Raw genomic sequence first — 20,001 nt, 5'->3', positions numbered from 1 at the left:
ATATAAGATTACAGAGATTATTATAATCCTCATCATCATCACCATCATCTCCGTAAGCTGTAATAATATTAATAAGATGCAGTTCCTCTAATGTCCACTAGAGGCTCCAGCAGCGGAAATAAACCTGTTTCCCTCCATTACAAAGGGCTTCGTGTGAGCATCAGTACAGGGTGAGCAGGCTGACACAATCTCACATCCACACATGCAGCCAGTTTAGAATAACCAGTTATAAAAACAAAGACATGCTGAGATGTTCTGAACATCTCTACTCGGGGGTAGTGGAGATATTGAACAAAGGATGATGAAGATGGAAAAGAGGAAGACCACAGAGGAGGAGGATGGATAGTGAGCAGGGTGATGTGACAGGGGAGGATGCTGGATGGAGGCTGATGATTCTCTGTGCCTACATCAGTGTGACACTTTAGAAAGTTGATGAGATTTTTACAACAGAAGATGTTTTTACTGTATTTCTAAGAAAGGAAGAAATCTAATTCTGGATTTTATCATTTAAGACGCCCGCTCTCACTCCGAGGTGCACTATAATGACGATCTGTCAAGTCCCTCAGTGTTCGTGAGGAACACGCAAGGTGATCGTCTGCGTTCTTACGCTACCCGCTGGGTTATGGATGAAATCCAGTAGAATGACGCTCCCGCGGTAATCCACGTTCCAGCCATGTATTCTGTGTGCAGTGCTTTAACTTACCACCAGATGGCACTGTTCACTGTGACATCTAAAGGACGAGGCCCAGCAAAGAGTAGATGACCTTTGCTCACGTGGAAACAGGCAGCAGCAGTGGTACAATCTGCTCACAGTCTCCAGTAAAATAATCATTTCAAAAACAGATGGCTCTTGTTATTTATCAGAATGTTTTTATGGAATCAGTGCTTCTCATAGGCCAGGTTCAGGGTTTATTGTTTATGGTTCATCACGTGCTTGTGCTCTTCCCTCAGGTGTAGCTGATCTATCCTGATGAACTGGGAACCAAAGAAAGTGAGCAGGAAGTTGTGCTGCCTCTTTTCACACTCACTTGTTTTCAGTGTGCATGGTTGTCCTGTTTATGGAAACATCACCGTGGTAACTTGTGCTGCAGATGTATCCTGCTCTGTCGCAGAATAGATTTGAGATTACGACATCAGCACATAAGAACGTCTTCCATTGGTTCTCTGGAATCTCAAGAATGGCATCAGCAGAGCTCAGAGGTACAAAGAGGGTCCACAGTTTGTAGAGACTGTCTAAAGTCACAAAAAACCACTGACTCAAAATAATTAATGAACAAGTCACATGCTTTTTTGATTTTGAGCATGTTAGCTTAGACATGCCACTCTTCTGCAAATAGACATGTTCATGTCTGTGACTGGTCATATGCTGTAGACTCCACCTCTAATCATAGGCGGTGATATTAACAAACACACGACAGACACATGAATTCACTGACCGTCAGTAATGAAAAGAAACGACTGCTGCATATTCAGTCTGTCTCGTTAATGTGATTGCTGAAGGTGTGAGAGTGCACTGATGCTTCATCGGTGCATCATGAGGAAGACGTTGTTTAAAAGATCAAGGTCAAAGGTAAATGGCTGCAAATAACTTTGTTGTTCACAAAGCTTGTGCATATGATTTTAAAATTGACAATTTATATTTACATTTAAGGTTATGACATATGATTCAATAAACATGTTTGTGGTTGTTACAGTAAAAAAAATCACTTTTTCTACTCTGATTTTATGTTTTTTGTCTGATTTTAGATCAGTTGTGTTACTACAGTAGTCAAAATGAAAGCATGACTGCAGATTCAGACACGTGAGGTTGTGCTGATGAGACCAAACAAGACAAAGTAAATCGTTTTTAAAGGTGAAATGTGGAGGAAACATCAGAAGTAGTTAAAAATGGCGATTACACCCTGGACCCCAGAGGGTTAAAAAAAAATTTTCTGCTTCAGCAGATGCAGAATTCATAATCCTGATGGTCTGATTGCTTTACAGGATTTATTGTAATAGAATAAAACTTTAACCTTTATTCATCTTTTCACTTTTTCCTTTGATCACATCTACATCAGTGCTGCTCCTCAGCTTCTGCTGTCTTTTAAAATTCTGACATTATTCTCTCTGTTGCACTTCAGCCTCACACTTCGGATGACAGGTCGTCTTTAATCCCAGTGTGTGTGTGTGTGTGTGTGTGTGTGTGTGTGTGTGTGTGTGTGTGTGTGTGTGTCTGTGTCTGTGTCTGTGTGTGTGTGTGCACACGTGCTGCAGGTTGTTGGTGTTCTGTATTGAGAGGTTGAGTCGCAATTACAGTAAACAGTATCCACACAGAAAGCGTGTGTGTGTGTGTGTGTGTGTGTGTGTGTGTGCGTGCGTGCGTGTGTGTGTGTGTGTGTGTGTGTGTGTGTGTGTGTGTGTGTGTGTGTGTTTTAATGACATGTCCCAGACAATGCCAGACATGAGACAAGGACATGAGAGGGAATGATCCTCGTCTGTTGTATTGATCTTTGACTCTTAACCATCAGCTCTCAGACGCACACACACACACACACACACACACACACACACACACACGCACACACACACACACACGCACACACACACACACACACACACACACACACACACGCACACACACACACACGCACTTGCAGGTTAAGCGAATTAAGCAATAGAGGACATGAAAATGGAGGAAGGCTATGGAAGTCGCGGGGAGGAGGGGACAAGCTGAAGCTGCAGGAGGTGGAGGAGATAATGGGCCCGCTGTCTGCTTGAGAGGAAACTCAATTTTCTGAGCAGAAGGAGATCAGAAGATGAAAATGAAAGAGGGGGAATCTGGAAATACCCTGGTTTTTGTCTAAAGAGCAGTTTGGATGGTGCTCACACTTTCACTGCGGTTCAGCCGTGTAGCAGCACTGCTCTATACAGCACTGTGTCAGCCTGTGAACAAACAGACATCGAAAACTCTGAGAAGAAATATTCATAACTTTGGTCGTTCTCTCGCTTAAGCTCCTTTAAATCCGGTCAGTTGGTGATTTACTGTAACTGTGTGCACAAAGGGATGCATAACGAAGGCTCGGCCTGCTCAGGTCCAGTCTCATCACTATTAAGTTAAACTTTTATTAAACATTAGCTCAGATAAAACATATTTAAAACATATATAAGTATTAGTATAATATTGTATTGCTGTAGAATCTTTACCTTACAAAATAAAGCGCCTTCAGGTGACTGTTGTTGTGCTTTTGGTGCCATATAAATAAAACTGAATTGTAATTGATTTAAATTAAGCAGTGAGGCATCTTCCTGCAGCTCAGCTGGACCTGCTGTTGGCTCATGTAGCACAATATGTACTTTATTATTATTATTTAGTCTGAATAGTGAGTGTAAGCACCTTCACACTATAACGAGCACGAGGACGATGCTCATTTACGTTTGCCTCGTAATGGAATATGAAATGCTCTGTCACTCGTTTCATCAGTAAGCTGACTGTACTTCATTATTATTTCAGCATTAACAGAGCAGGCTGAGAGGAAGAAAGGCCTTTTCAGTATTAAAATGAATATATTAAACTTCTGGAAATCACCTTTTATTTTTATCATGTCTGCATGTTTGCATCTGAGAATTTAAACCTGGAAACTTGAAGTTTGTTTTCTGAAACTTGCTGTGATACAAAAACTGTCCAGTTCCCTTTTCTTAGAAAGAGACATGCTTCTTGTGTTTTTCTTCTTTAACACACAGTTAAGGAATGAAAAGGTTAAATCTAATCATCAGCTGCTGGACAGTAAATTACAATAGAAATTATTCTGAAATACCCCAAATTTGCTAAAGCAGTTTCTGTGACATCTGTTTGTACCTGAGGCTGTGACACACATGCAGGTCCAAACACTGTTCAAACAGGTGTTCCCTGACAAAACTTTGTGTGTATGTTTTAGATGGTATTGAAAAGGCCAGCTAGCTTTGTGCAGTCTTTGCTGTGTCTCAGCTTTTTTTACCTCCCTTCTTAGATTTGCTGTTTTGACTGCATACACATATTCCCAGTTAAATACAGCTACATGAAGTGATTTACGAGTATGGTGTAACCATATAGAACAAAAGGTTGTGCGTTGGAGGTCGTCGTCCTGGCTGCGCAGCACAGAGGGAGGGACCATCAAACACGTTATCCTGACAGCTAACTGAAGCCTGGTTCCTGATGTGCTCAGTTTCAGTTTTTCTCAACACTTCTCTGTGCAGATTCTACAGGAAATGCTACACAAGTACGTGTGTGCAATGAGTGCTACCAAAGAATGTAACAGAAGAATAATCCAAACTTTAACATGTCTCGCACTTTACCTTCAACAGTCCTGTAGGACATAATGACTTCCTCTCTTTCCTTGCATCACTCAGTTTGCTGACTTCATGTGAGGAGTCTCTGCTTACCTTGCTTTCTGTCCTTGATACACTTTGTGACCAAAGGGGGCTCATCCGGGATTGGTAAGGTTACAATTTGCCTCACAACGTGACATTTTCACAGGACCATACATGTAGCCTGAGTAAAAAGCAGACCTGCACCGTACTCAACCTCACTGAGTGCATGAATCACGTAGAAATCAGAAATGCGTTGCTTATGTGTGCTTTTGTGTGTGCTTGTGTAGCTTTTATGCTATTTAATGTCAGTTATTTTAGCTTTTTATTACATTTCTGCGTTTTAGTCTGGTTGTTAAAGAGGAGGATCTCATGCTGCAGGCTTAATAATGCTCAGGGCCTCTTCAAAGCAGGTTTTTCTTTTCTTTTAAATGTTTTTGTGGGTTTTGCAGATTGTTTGACTGATGATTTGTGTTTTATATTAAGCTGTCGGAGAGCTATGGAGAAGAGCACAACAACGATGAGACACAAAGAAACACATAAAAGGCAGGTAGTGTGTGAGCGACTGTGCTGAGATACTAGACAAGTGTTTGTGTGTCACTGTACATACATGTGTGGGTGTTGGTGCGCACTTCCTCCTGTCTGTGATTTCACCTTTTGACTCAAACATGCTCGGGTCAGTAAATGTTCACTCGTGATGTTTGTGTGGAGGTAAATCCATCTGTAGGGCGTGTCTGACCCGATTCAGCTTTTTAATATCTGATAAATCATCTGCGGCCGTGTGTTTTTATGAATATTGAATGAAATGCTGCACTATACCACATTATCGTGTTAAATTATTCACTGCTGCTCTGTAGCACGCTTCCTTTCATGCTAAAAGTCTCTGCCAGGAATGATTTAGTCTGATCTTCATATCTCCAAACAACATAACTGCAATTCCCATCTTGTGTCCATGCCAGCTTCCAGGCTGCTGTCCGCCCATGGCCTGGTGCTGAATGGTGCTGTTTCCAGGTTAACAGGGTCTTTGGTTTGTCCAGTTAGCGGTCCAAAACCAAGAACATATTCAGTTTATCAGCATTTATGACCAAGAAACGTGTAAAAAAAAGTGTTTCCTGTAGCTCAACTTCTCTCTGAATTGGGGGATAAAATGCAGGAAGAGAAAGCTGTGTTTGTCCTTTGCTTCTGTTTACTCTGGAATTCCTCTTTTTCCTCATGGCAACATCATTTAGGCCTCTTTGTCATTCTTTGCCTGCATTGTGGAGTTTTCTCACTTAAAATTAGGCCAGAACCTGAGAGCAGGAATAAGAGAGAGGAGGTGGAAGGAGAGCTGAAGGAGGGGAAGTTGATAAGGTGCAGAGTTTGAGTGAAACGGGAGGTGAAGGATTTAGCCCAGAAGAGCCTGAATCCAAAAAGAGCAGAAGAAATGAGAGGATGTGGAAGGTGAGAGGGAGCCTGGACTGGGATGAGAGGAGGAGGAGGAGGAGGAGGGATATTTAGGGCTGAGTGGCGTAGGAGGATTTTTAGCCCTTTTCTCTTTCTCCCCTCCCCAGATCTTTGGCAGCAGTCAAACTGACTGAAACCATCTGCCTGCATTTTTTATTCAGGCTTTTGTACTTACAGTAGACTACCTCCAGACAGCCACATGAAAAAAATATGCATCATGAAAGGAGCGCTCTGCACAGCCCTGTTCTCAAGATATGACTGCAATAATTAACAAATGATGTTTTTAAACTTTACTGTTCTTTGAACAAACATATCCATCTTTTGTTTTTGCTGCCAGTAAGATAAGATAAGATAAGATAAGATAAGATAAGATAACCTTTATTAGTCCCACACGTGGGAAATTTGTTTTGTCACAGCAGGAAGTGGACAGTGCAAGAGTTATGAGGCAAAAATTAGAATACAATAAGAATAAATACAGTACACAGCTGTACAGAATAGAATAAAATAAAATACTATATACAGTAGAATAAAATAAAATAAATATACAATAAGATAAAAATAGAATACAAATACAAATACTATATACAACTGAGTAAAAATACAACGATGACAGAAAGGATTATTGCACTTAGTATTATTGCATATGTATGGATGTGTGTGCTTGATCAGTTAAAGTCTTTATTATGGAGTCTGACAGCAGTGGGGAGGAAAGACCTGCGAAATCTCTCCATCCCACACCGTGGGTGCCGCCGTCTCCCACTGAAGGAGCTGCTCAGTGCTGTCACAGTAACATGAAAAAGTAGCTTCCCACTGTTTTGCAGCACGTCTTCTTTAAAAGACACTCTGAGCTGATCCGTTTCTGTGCTTTGAAAGTCGACTGTTTCCTGCCTCAGACTCAGTTCAACAGTCTTCTGTCATGTTTAGTGGAGAGGAAGCAGCAGCACCGACGCATTTCAGACTGAGCTCAGTTCCAGCTCTGCGTCTGCTTTTCGTTCTCGTGAATGAGTTTGAACTTATTAAAGTGTTTCTGACAGGAATTCCCTTAAACAGACTCGTGTCTGTGTGCAGCGCCTCACTGCAGACGGATCGCTGAATTTTTAATGATATTAAGTTGTGCAGATGATGAAGTTTCTCTATTTCACAATTAGACCATAACCTCCCCGTCTTTTCTTCTGAAAGCTGTGGACAAGAGATATTTTACTTTGTATTCTTATGGTGACATTTTAACTATCATTGATCAGTCATTCATCATTGTTGAATCTGATGACAGTATAATCTTTGTTTTATATCTATGGTAATCTGAGTAAAGATTAATGGATGCATATTATCATCATTGTAATCAAGTCTCAAATGGTATCCACAGCATTGTATTCACCGTCCAAACTGGAGGGTCCAGCAGGACCTTGTTCTAATTCATTTGCAGGCCTACATCAGAACATGCACATACAGAGTTATGTAAACACGCACGTTCGCATACACACTTATTTACACAGGGAGGTCATGTCAGGACATTCTCTAGTTGGACACACAGGCTCACAGAACTGCACAACATGACATGTCACACACTTGTTTTTCTCTAAAGTATCATCTGATGTTTGTATAAGGAGAACTTTGGACTATGGGGAGACTGTTATCATTTCCAGTAAGGTCTAACTGTGTGATGTCATCATGGGTTATATAAGGATGGGGAACTGTCCACTCTTTGGAGAATCTGTTGCAAGTTTTCTTCCCACACTTCTGCGCAGAGTGTGTAATTAAAGATCACTATTTTGACGCCTCCCTGGACTCAGCCTGCTTTCTTCTCTTACCCAAAACGAACGAATCTTAACAATTCTTGGTGCCGAAACTCCGGCTGGGGAGGAGAGGAGCTGCGGCTGCTGCGTGGAAGGTGCCAAAACGAACGGAGATCAGCAGCTTATCTGAGTGACAAGCCAGGCGAAATAAAAGGTGAGGGCCACCTGTTGATGTTTATCCAAAGGCGCTAAAACTTTCTGAGATTTTTGTTTTTACCCTCAATGAAATACATTAAATTAAATTAAATAATGTATAAAATAAAAATTAAGTACATATATATTCTTGAAATTAGGAGCAGCTCTTTTTAATTACACTGACACTCACTGTCCTCTTGTCTTAATGTCGACAACATTTATGAAACTAAGTGAACGATATCTGCAGAACATTGATTTGATTTGATTTTTGACAGAAAAACGCCCAAATTAAACCAGCTAACCCTGTGTGCGCCGCTGGTGACGTGGTGATTAAATCACTTCTTCATCGATATATTTCTGTGTTTTTGCTTTTGTATCATCCAAACATTATGACACTTTAAATTCTTTAATATAGTTTTCTATAATGACACCAACCCGTACGTTGCAGAGAGCCAGCTGATAAGAAATGATATGAAGCTGACAGCAGTTACAGAGTGTGCGAGTGCTGGGCGCTCCGTGCTGTCCAACAATGTGGCACACACTGAGCCTCCTGTGTGAGTCTTATTCATCCAGACGGAGCAAACTCGCCCACCTGACACACCTGATACAGTTAAAAGCATTTGAAATTATTCAGACAGCCTCTGTCTGATCAACCTGGATTCTGAATTATGACACAAAAATGATGACGTGTTTATTCATCTACATTTACAAGATCAATATACTAATAAGAGGTTATGAAAAGGGCAAAGATATAACAAGTGGCATAAATGTGGCCCATCTGTAAACATCTGTCACAGTTTCCAGGCTGGGAGCAAACATTTTCCGAAGCGTTGATCCAGACGTGTGATCTTTGGAGTGTTTGAGGTAAAAATGATATCATCAGTTTTACGGATATGGGTAAAGACTCTTCACACATCAAAAAATTAAACTTTACGCAACATTTCTGAAAATAATATCAACGTAAACTCTGTGGCAGTTTCTCCACAACTTTTTGTGACTTTTTATAAATAAATATTGTCACATAAATATTCTCCATTAATCGTTTTCTGACGTCCCGAGCAGCATTTAGCAGCTCTGCATGCAGAACATGTCAGAGGAACGATGCGGTTGTTTAGCGGAGACTGTTTAAACCTGTTTAAAAGCGCTCTGACTGAAGTTGTTACTGAGAGTAATTCTGGGCCCTCGGGCAAGCCTCGGTGTCTACATCCCTACGTTAGCATGCAGACTGGGAGGACAACCTGAATTTGTCTTGTCCCAGCAGGTCTATCAAGTGGATCAAAGAATGAGCAGTTTGGACTAAAAGGTTTCAGCCGCAGGTCCGCAGGTCAGATGGAGGTCTGGGTTCAGAAAATAAGATTAGTCTGAATTTAGCTCTTTCTCAGTTCCTCTGTCCGTCTTTGCTCCGAGTGTCGTCTGTGATTCTCTTTGTGGCATTTCTCATCCATCTTCATCCATCTCGCTCTCACGCCCCTGCTCCCTCCCCCTCGAAACATCTTTCCTCTCTTTTGACCTTTCGTTCTTCCACATCGCCTTTTTTCCATTTTACCCTCAACAAATGAGGTCTTTGTGTTTAGAAATTAAGGAATGCCCTTAACACCCCCCTCCCATCTTTTCCTCCTTCCTTTTTCGAGTGTGTGTGGAGATTGGGGGGTGCGTCCATTAGCCCGGATTAGAGCCTGTAGGCAGGTTTTAACAGCCCCTCTGTGTTTGGGGCTTTAATCTCTTCAGAAGCAGCTAATCTGACTTCACTGGCTTTAACACACACACACTCACACTCACTCACACTCACTCACACTCACACTCACACACACTCACACACACACACACACACACACACACACACACACACACATACAGTGGAGTAAATGTGTCTGTTTTTGTGGGCAGTGTAGCTGATCCATGACAAGAGTCCATTCATGGCGTGACCACCAGCACAGAGACTCTATCAGACAAATATCAGACAAACAATATGATCAGTGACTCGGTGGACCAAAGGTCACATGACATACAGTCTCCTGACCAGAAGATGAGCAATACGAGACATAAATCTGATGCTTCTCACCAACCAGCAAAACTGGTTTGATCAAAGGATAATTTTTACCATATATTTCCTGTCGTGTATCTTCTGTGGTGATGGTGCATGAGCCTCAGACTGCACTCGCTCGCATCACTAAACATTAGTTTTTTCTAATGTCAGAGCTTTAAATGGTCATAAAGAACAAACATCCATTTGTGTTCAAAACTTCTCTTTAAAAAGTGAAACTTGAGTTTCAGGAAGCGTAAAGTGTGACTCATACAAAGCTGATATAGTCGAGAACAGGACGCCTCGTTTTTTGGTTTTCAGCGTTTTTTCATTTTTTTGTTTGATAATAAACTGAATGTTTGGGAGATTTCGGGGAAAAAGGTTTAAAAACATCATCTCAGGCACTTTTTCAGTTTTCTAAAAAAGTTTTCTAAAAGAAATAATAAAATCCCCAAATAGTCTAATCAGAAACAGAAGAAAAACTCGAGTGGTCTAAAACGCGTTCATTTGTCCGTTCCCTTAATCTTTATGACACTGAGTGGAGCTCAGACTCTGTCCTGTGTTCATTTTGCTCACAGATGAGTCTGTTTCACTAAAACAAAGAGTGACTCATTCAAAGCCAGTAAACACTGATCAGTCACACCTGCTGTGACCTCTTTCACACTCCACCGCAAAAAAGAGGAAAACCTAATATTCATATCCGTGGTTTACTAATGCTGGTGTGGAGAGATTTTATAGACCACAGTGACCTACAGGAAATAAAGAGGAGTGAGGTCATCGGCCACTTTGTTGCCCAAAGAGAAGCTCGCCTGTGCGTTAGGAAACCACAGCATCCAGGCTCTGCTCCGCTTTTTTTCTGCTTAATGTCGTTCTTACTTGTTCCAAGTGAAACGTTTGGATCGTTCTAAAGATAAATATGTTCAGTGGGGATAAACTGAGCCGTCATATCGTCTTCATTTCCCCAGAATTCACTGTTAGATGGTTTCAGTCACCAACATGCTTCATGATGGAGAAATGTCTGATTGGTTCATCACTGCCCTTAAGTAAAAGTTCATCTTTGTGGCACGCAAATGTTATCTTTAGCATTTGTCTGATTTTTCTGATATTCGACTCACAATTGAATAATCAAGAAAATAATTCCAAAGTTAATAAGTGATGAAAATAATCCTCATGTCTGATTAAATCTCAGCGTCCGTGTCATCCCACAGCTGCAGAATTATCTCGTTTAATCCACGATTATCTTTGCATAATTTAACATTTCTTTGAATTTTTGAGTTTAATCCTGTTGCACCTCCAGTCGCCGAGTACTCGAAATAAAGCTTTTCAGTTTAAGAGATGACCGCTCAGGAAGAGGAAATATGTTTCTCGATACTTTAGTATGTTCTGCATTATTTCAGCTCCTGCTGCTTTTCTTTTATCTCCTCATACCTGCAGCGACGGCAGAACTTTTTCCTGGGCTCACCATCTGTCACCTTATTTGTGCTATATTTGTGCGTGTGTGTGTGTGTGTGTGTGTGTGCACTTTAAGAACCTGCACAAAAGGAGAGAATAAGCTTCCCAAAAGCTGGACGGCTGCTTTAACACTGCAGACCACTCGTGTTGAGCAGAGGAGACGCGAGTGGGAACTGAGACAATGGGAAGAGAAACTGTGTGTGTGTCTGTGTGTGACTGAGAGAGAGAGGGGTGAGTTGAGGCGATGTAGGGAGTGGCACCGGAGAGAAAGCGAGGGAGAGGTGTGGAGGGATGGAGTGGGGGATGGGAGAAAAGAAGGAGGGGCAGTGTTGGGGGATGGGAAAAGAGGAAATATTGCTGTGTGCTGCTGGAGTCAGGGGGTTACCATGGTGATGGGAGAATGACGGAAAGGGATGGGAAAGACTGCCAATACACACACACACACACACACACAAGCGCGTGCACAAACCAAATTGACATTTTTCTGTCTGATTAAATAAAGAGATTTACGTCAAATCTCCTTTTAATTTAAAGCTTCCTTCCTGCGTGCTCAGGGTGGGGCGAGCAGAGACAAACGATGCTGCAGAGGGAGGAAGAAGAGGAGAAGATAAAGACCGAGGCTCTGAGAGGAAATGCGATCTCCCACCTGGGAGGGGTTTGGCTGGGAGCCGGAGAGATGTGACGGTAGACGCTGATAAGTTAAAGTTATTAACTTACTGGCACATCAGTAAAGTTCAACCGGACTCAAAAAGAAGCAAAAACGAAATAATTGTGAACCAAACAGTGTGTTAAACTCACTTTTACTGTCTGTGTGCAAACAGGCTGTAACGTCTGTGACTCGCTGCTGTTTTCACACATGATCTGCATCCCTGACACAGACGTGTTGGGGAGACACGTGATCCAGTGCAACGATCACTGCAGTCTCCTTATCTATTTTGCCTGATGTGTAAAAGCAGCACGTGTATAATTTAACCAGCGTTATACTCTTAGCACCACCTTTTCCGTCCTTGCATCTATAATGACTCTGATGAACCTGCTAACTCACTCGCTTGCTAAATGAACAGCTAATGTAATTTAGTTTAATTTTAGTTTCATAATGAAGTTTTTATTTGAACCAAGTGGCTAATAATCAAGTGAAGGTTGTAGCTGTTTGTGTGAAATATCTGTGAAAGAAATGCAAACCCAGACTAAGCTTGCAGAAATCCTTCATCTTTGTTAAAGAAACTCGTCCGTTCGTGTTCTGTGTGACTTCATCTCCGCGCTTCAAACGAATTCACCTTTGTCTCGTCGATGCTCCCGAGCACCTGCTGGCTGTGACCTCACACCTCGCACATCAACAGGACGAGGTTATTATGTTGAGACAAAATCAAAGCCCGGCGTAGCGCCTTTTACCTGCCAGGAGGGATTAGGTGTGATGTGTCTGCAGCTGCTGTGAGTCTGAGCTCTCAGTGGATCATCAGCCATGAAGAAGAAAGATCCAGAGTCAGAAGAGCCGCTGGCTCGCTGTGGTGTAAGTGGGTGGGAGTGCGTGGGAGGATGTGGTGGAAACAAGAGAGGATGTGTGTGGGACCACTGAGGATAATGTGTGTGTGTTGGTGAGAACATTTAAGTGGAGCTCATCTCCATAATGTGGATTCATTTTCTGTTTCGCCTTGGGCCTCACAAAGTTTTACAGCCATGCTTTCGATCTTTACACACAAACCTCTGTGATCTCAGTCGTTGCTGGGATTCATATTTTCATGCATACACCATGAACTCACTGCTTCCCTGAGCTCCACGAGCGCTACTTTCAGCTCGTTTGTTCAGCTCAGTGTTCTCGCTGTTTTGGCCACAGGCAGCCGTGTCCAACGATAAACCCAGGTACGCTACCTGTACAGCAGACGGACTAGCCTGTGGGAGCATTAGCAGCTAAAGACTCGAGCTGGTGGTTAGATATGCTCACTCCTCCTGAACCAGCTACTGTGCGTCACAGCTGCTGTGATGGAGAGCATGAGTTAGCGTGAGTCAGGTCTGTCAGGTCTCATAAACCTGTGAAGCACCCGCTGGCATCACACACTGTTGGGAAGGAGAACATTTTAACCCAATTCCCGCCTCTTCCTAACCCTAACACGGACGTTTATAAAGTCCGATTCGATCTGAAACCCAAGTAATGAATCCTCCAATGAAAACAAAGCAAAGCGAGGAAAACGTGAAGGTTCAAAGGTCGACGTGAGGCAAACGTGCAATCAGACGCTGACGTTACCTAAAGTCCTGGAGCAGGTCAGGATCTGTGCTGCTGGCAGTCACAGCTGTAGCTCGGTGGTGTCTGAGCCGATGATGTCGCTGAGGCGTTTCCTCTGTCGGCCATGTTTTTATCGCCTCTTTCTAGAATGAAACCAGAGAAGAAGTGGGAGAGCGGTCTTTGCTGATCTCACAGCTCTCAGTTAAGTGTGCCCGTCACACGCGTGACACATGATCATGTGAGGTATTGATTGACGTCGCAGCTGAGCCGAGGGCCGAGGCCGCACGCCGCCGATTCCATGTTTTAATCCAGGATGTGTGAAAATGATTAGATCAGATTAACCAGAGAGGTTGTTGAATCAGAGGATGTAACATCCCTCGCTCGGACGACCTGTTTCGTGTTCTCTCTCAAACACATGAACAGTACTGCTGCCTCCTCACTTTCATTTCTTCTTCTCCTTCTTTATAGTGTTTGTTGGCTGTTGGCAAACAGTAAAATGGTGCATTACCGCCACCACTTACTTTGATTTGGGTGGAGGCAGTGATAGATGTGTGGCCGTGGGTGTTGTATACACCGCCCCGAGCGCTCTGTCACACTGTGGCCTCTCACAGCTGGTGCCACTCACCCCTCAGCTAAATCTAATGGACTCCAGCGGGGCCGGGAAGCCACCCAGCGCGGGAGCCGTTGTTTATCCAGGAGCATACCGTCACTAATGAGCAATTTATTCGTGCCTGTGTCGCTTCGTTTGCCTTCGTGGAGAGAAACGCAAATCATAAACAAACGTGCCGGCTTTGTGTCTGCCGGAGTGTGTGCGTGGGAGGGTGGGCTGTTGGAGGAGGGCGGAGGTAATCCAGAGGTGACTAAACAATGTCACACCAATAAGAGCTCATTTGAATGTGAAAAGCATCGGGCTGAGCTCCGGGACCGACTCCCCACATCCCATCTGAAAGGCAAATACACAGAAATAACACAACGGAGCTGTGTGACAGACGCGCATGTCTTCAGATGCTTCGTCAATTAAGTGATTAGTCAGAAATAATCAGGAACTTTTGATAACCAGCTTTTCATTCAGCAAACACAAACGTTCGCTGCTTTTTCTGCCTCTGCAGGACAACAAGCCGTGCTTCAGGACTGACAGCCTGGTGTGTCTAACATTTGTTTAGTGAAATACTTAAAGCCTAGAATCAAAAATATGTTCATACTCTTGCCTGTAACCCTGTTTTTCGGGTGGGCTGCCCAATTCTGAGGAGATGTTTGTTTCCCTTTAAGTCTGAAACGTCTCGTTCCAGAAACATGAAGCAGTTATTCATGAAAATCCTCTAACGTTGCTGTCAAAGAGGACTGTTCTCTATCATCAGGGGTCTCAAACTCCAGACCTCAAGTGTCCTGCAGGTTTTAGATCTCACCCTGGGTCAACACACCTGAATCACATGACCAGTTCATTACCAGGCCTCTGGAGAACTTCAGACATGTTGAGGAGGTCATTTAGCCGTTTAAATCAGCTGTGAAGTATCGAGGACACATCTAAACCCTGCAGGACTCCGGCCCTCTTGGCCTGGAGTTCAACAACCCTGATATACATCTACCGGTACTACCTGAAGGAAGCTCAGCCAAGGCGGACGTTCACGTCGTGCCACAGACGGGGGCTGGGCAGCACACTGATACTGTCGGTTGGTGTCGACACTAAAGAAAATATTACGTTTGTAGATTTTTGAGGGGCAGGGTCATGAGCTGAACATTTCTCTCTCTGATTGTTTTGTTTTTTTCAGGTTTTATTCTTTGTTATTATTGTTTAATTTATTTATTTGATTAAAATCAGGAGGAGGCAGAAATCACCTTTCTGTTTTGTAAACATCAGCCTTCATTTTAAATGCTTCACCTCAGCCCATGAGCCCTCAGCCCCTTAGGTTACAAATTATACTAAAAAATAATTGGTTCATATGAACTTTGACCTTTGAGCTCTGCACAGTCAGCAAAGTTGGTGGGATTTCTCCTTGGGGATCAAGATGAAGGCACTCCATCAGAGCCTGGACTGACAGACTGAGCCTGGCTAAAACATTTCACCCAGAAATCACAACCTTGTTTTTTCAAAGCCTACGGTGTCTCCATTAACGGGGGGGGGTGGATGCTTCTGCCTTTGCTGCAGCGTGGTTCTTTCATGGTGGAGGCTGATAAGGCAGGAGAGTTTTCATGGTGAAGCATCGCCTGGAGCTGTTTTACAGGCATGTCGCTGGTGTGGAGGCAGAAAGAGGATCCACACAAACAGAATGGCAGAACAAAAGTAATGAAGGAGGAAAAGCTGCAAACAGAGAGGAAAAACAAAGCAAAGGCAGAAGAAGACGGTGGGTGGTGGGAGGCCTGTCAGCGGAGGAGCTTTGTAGTCGGTCAGAAACCTCCTCGTGATTATTGAGTTATTCATCTCTCCACTTCCACGGGGAAATCCCAGTCTGCTAAGATGTGAACACAAAGACAGCTTAACACTGACGTGTGTGTGTGTGTGTGTGTTGCTACATCCTTCGAGTTGAGGTCATCCCTGTAAATGACAGAGCTGATGGTGACATCATCTGTGCATCATAAAGCTGACAAATGCACAGCAGCTGAGTCATGACTGACAGGAAGAAAAACACTTCATGTTTCAGAAATCATTTAAACACTTGGGTTCAGTTTTTTCTACTCTTGGATCTGTATGATGTCATAAACAGGGGACAACCCTAATATGTTCTGGCACAGAGCCAATCAGAACGAAGTGATCTGAAAGGGGGAGGAGCTACAACAGATCCTCCACCTTTCCCTCTGAGGATGAACTGAGCGAGGCCTGCTATAAGACTGATCAATGTGATTAGTGTGAACTGTGACTCAGAGCTATAGAGTAAAAATATGCAGCTGAAAACAGTCATAGTTTCGTCACTGATGCTGATTTGAATCTGTTTCGGTGGCTGTCACCGCACACAGTGTGAAACATTAGCACATCAAGAAAATGAAGCCAGTGGAGATGGGCCTTAAATTTGGTCTGCAGGCCTCAGGTGGTGTTACCTGTGGCTGTGAGCTCAGGGAACACTGACCTGATGAGTTTGAGGTCTGAGTCGCTCTTTCTGGCTCTTATTAAAGTTTGCTTGGTCAGACCTGGCCGTCCTCGTCCCATCAGTTTGTTGCTTGTCTTAAAAAAGATGGTGGAGGTGAAAACAACGGCTCCCGGGCCTGGCAGATCCCCATCTACTAAACAGAAGTGAAGAAGTTAAAGAATTGAAAAGGGGAGTAAGGGTGGGGAACGCAAACGAGAACGAACAGCTCGTGGAACTGAGGGAACATCACTTTCAGATCTCTCTTTTTTTCCCAGTAACATATTTTTTCTTTTCTTTTGTTTTAATTTGTTGTAATTTTCAGCAAATCTGTTTGTGCTCTGCATGTTGGGAAAGAGAGAAATGACCTCTCTGCTCACTCAGTCACAAAGGGTTTTGTGGAAGTGCCTGCCACACTCGGTGCTCATCGTCTACCGAAGGACATTTGCACTTGAGTACTTTGTGCCTGGTTGCATGTGAAGAAACTTTACAAATCTGTAATCTGTTAAGCTGCTTGGAGAAGAGCCAAAGCCTCTTCATGAGAAATGTTGAGTCACTGCGGTTCAGAGGAATAAACCCACATGCTGACTGTCACATCTGCTCTGCACCAACATCTAAAGATCAGATTAAACTAAAGTCATCAGATGACCTTTTTGCACTTATTCAATTAAAAAATGACTTGTTGTTGTACACTGATGTCACAGACGGCCATTACAGGAAGAGAGCAGTGCAGAAATGTCAATTAGGAAAGAGTTTATTTTAAATTAAACAAGCAATTTAAAATGTTTCTTAATTTATGGTGTGTGCAGTACTGTCAATGCTGAATGCAATGGGATTTAGTGCAAGACAATAAACCAAGGAGCAAACAAAGTCCAAAAGAGGAGCTCAAAGAGGAGCTCTAAGGACTTTTCTAGAGCACTGGATGCTGGGCTCAGGTGTTACCAGTGATGCTGAGTGTTAACAAGCCACGCCTCCTCTCTAACACCTGCAGAAAGGAGCTGTAACACAGACAAGAGGAAAGTAGAGCGAGTTGTAAAAAGTGATCTTCTTAAAGTAAAGCCAGCTCTAAATGTTTTGGCTTTGACTCTACTAAAGTAGCTTTGATTGAAAATTCAAAATAATCTTTCTTTATCTTATACAGAGCCTCAGTTCATCCTAACCCCCTAACCCTAACCCTTTTAGCTCCTCCCCCTTCGAGTCAAATTTCTTCTGATTGGGTACAACCCATTAAAAGTAAGAGGCCTGAAGAGCAGGCGGGTCCACTGTGCCTGAGATGACCATATATCAAACTTCAGCTGTACAGTTATAACATGCAAGTCTATGGGACGGACTCACAGCTGGAGTCTGCCTCCAGTGGCTGTTAAAGGAACTGCAGCTTGAATTTGGTTCATTTTTTCAGTCTTCAGGTTTCCTCTCAGATGCTAACAGGAAGTTTACCCACACTTTGACAAATAATTATGACAGAAGAATCTAAAGATTCAAAATGCTTTGTAGCGTTTTGTGATGTGTGTGGAGTTTTAGAGTCTGCTGTGGACATTTCAAAAAAATCCAGTTTTCGGTTCCTGACATTGACGTTTGTGTTGATGCTGTTACACTAGGTTTAGATTAAATTATGGAAAGTTCGTATGCTGATTATTTTTTCATTCTTCATTCAAGATAGTGATCCTTACCTCACCTTTAGAAGATAACATTTTCTGCGAGGCAGATTTGTTCATTAACAGCTTTCTTTGTAATCCGGGTGCATTATGCTTCATTAAAAACATATTTGCTTTTGCACATGAACAGTATATAAATGTCATTTCTCAGAGAAAGGATGTCTGATACATATCATCCCCCCTGCTATTCACACAGAGACAGCAGCACGTTTAACTCAGTGGTGCTTCATTAAAATGACACTTCATCACATATTCATGAGGACTGATGTGAAGGACATCAGCAGCTCGATCTGCAGACTGTCGCACACACTTAGCAGAGTTCACCTATAGACTGTCTGCTCTGTGGTATGTGTGTGTGTGTGTGTGTGTGTGTGTGTGTGTGTGTGGATGGAGTAGTAAATGTGAGATGTGTAATGAATAATGAATTTAGGGTGAATTTAGGTCATGCGGGCGAATAGGAGGGACAACATGGGAATAGCTCTTTCTTTCCTCATCTCCGTACACCTGTGTGTGTGTGTGTGTGTGTGTGTGTGTGTGTGTGTGTGTGCGTGTGTGTGTGTGTGTGTGTGTGTGTTTCGTGCAGACTAAAAGGGAAGTACCCTCTCCTCCCAGCATTTGCTTAATCTCTCCATCCACACGTCCCTGTTCTTTCCTCCAGATCGGAATCTATCAATGAATTAATTTCTCGCTCTGTCGCTCTCCATCCGTCCACCTGCATCGCCTCCCTTTGACTCTCCGATCCCCTCCCACCTCCCCACAGACTGCTCCACCTGCACCCGCCCCGTCTCCCCTCCTCCCCTCAGGCTTCCCTGTGGACGGGCGGGTCCACCTTCCTCTGCCTTTTGAAGCCCTTCAGGTTCTCTGGGATGGCTCAGGACCCTGAAGAAGCCGAGGGGGGCCGCAGAGAGGAAATTGGTACAGTATGTTTAATATTAACCGGCACAGAACGGAAACATGGCTGCCCACAGGGCATGAACTGCCTCTTTACTGCGGTCTGCGAGATTAACAGCAGCTATTAAAATGTCCTGTTTGGGCTTTCAGTCATTAAACATTTTCATTCTTGAGAGTGAGCACTCAGCTGGCAACCCAACACTCAGACTGGGGTCTGGTAATCTCTGTAACATATGTAAGATATGACTATAGGAAGAATATACAGAGACCAAAAGCTTTCTATTTAATTATTCCTGCGGTGTCCGCGTTGCTGCTGTAACAGTGTGAATTTGCCAACACTGCAACTAATAAACTTCTCTTAAATCAAAGAAAATGTCCATCCCAGTTTGTGAGAGCTCCACGTCAGAAGAAAACTTTAACACTTTTAGTTTTCTGTGGAAAAAACAGCAAATAATAAAATTTTTGGAGCTTAACTTTTGCTTTATCACCATAAAACCTGCAAAGTCCCCTCCTGCCTGATACATTCATGTCTGCAGCTGATATACAGTTGTGATCAAATGTGTGGTATGTTGTGTTTTCTTAAATCTAAGACTGCGCCGTGAACGCGCAGGGCGCCGAAACTTGCAGCATTAATCAGATCTGAAACTCTTCCTCCTCGTCCTTCCTCTCTAAATCCTAAATGGACTTCCTGTGCTCTCACGGCTGATTTAATTCAAGTGGTCATAATGTGTCAAATTTCCAGGATAACAAAGAATCGGTGAGAGGCGAACAACACGGTGCGTTTAATGTCATTGTGCACCGGCAACAGCAACTCAACGAGCTTCCTGTCAGCAGAGGTCAAGCAGCTCTAAGCTGCAGCCTCAATAAAGACTCAGAGTGTGTGAAGGAGGCGACCCTCCATCAGGCGCCTTTAGATTAAGACTTGATTCATTAACGAGCTCCGCCCCCTCCTTAAGTCAGTGCCAGCAGGAGCACCATGAATATTTAAATGAAGAAAGTCTCTGTG

The 20,001-nt window shown here is 43.2% G+C and overlaps 1 protein-coding gene across 2 annotated transcripts in view; it reads left to right on the top strand.

The window, feature by feature from the left end:
- Positions 1-6,952: 6,952 nt before the first annotated feature.
- LOC113009717 (neural cell adhesion molecule L1-like) overlaps positions 6,953-20,001 on the top strand; it is a 45,937-nt gene continuing 32,888 nt past the window's right edge. For both annotated transcript variants that reach the window (XM_026148193.1, XM_026148192.1), the window contains exon 1: positions 6,953-7,713. The gene's annotated coding sequence lies outside the window, so the exon portion shown is untranslated. The remainder of the gene's footprint in view (positions 7,714-20,001) is intronic.

Source organism: Astatotilapia calliptera, chromosome 17 (assembly GCF_900246225.1).
Source record: "Astatotilapia calliptera chromosome 17, fAstCal1.2, whole genome shotgun sequence".
Lineage (NCBI taxonomy): Eukaryota > Metazoa > Chordata > Actinopteri > Cichliformes > Cichlidae > Astatotilapia > Astatotilapia calliptera.
Note: the sequence above shows the minus strand (reverse complement) of the source record. Positions and strands in the feature narration are given on the sequence as shown.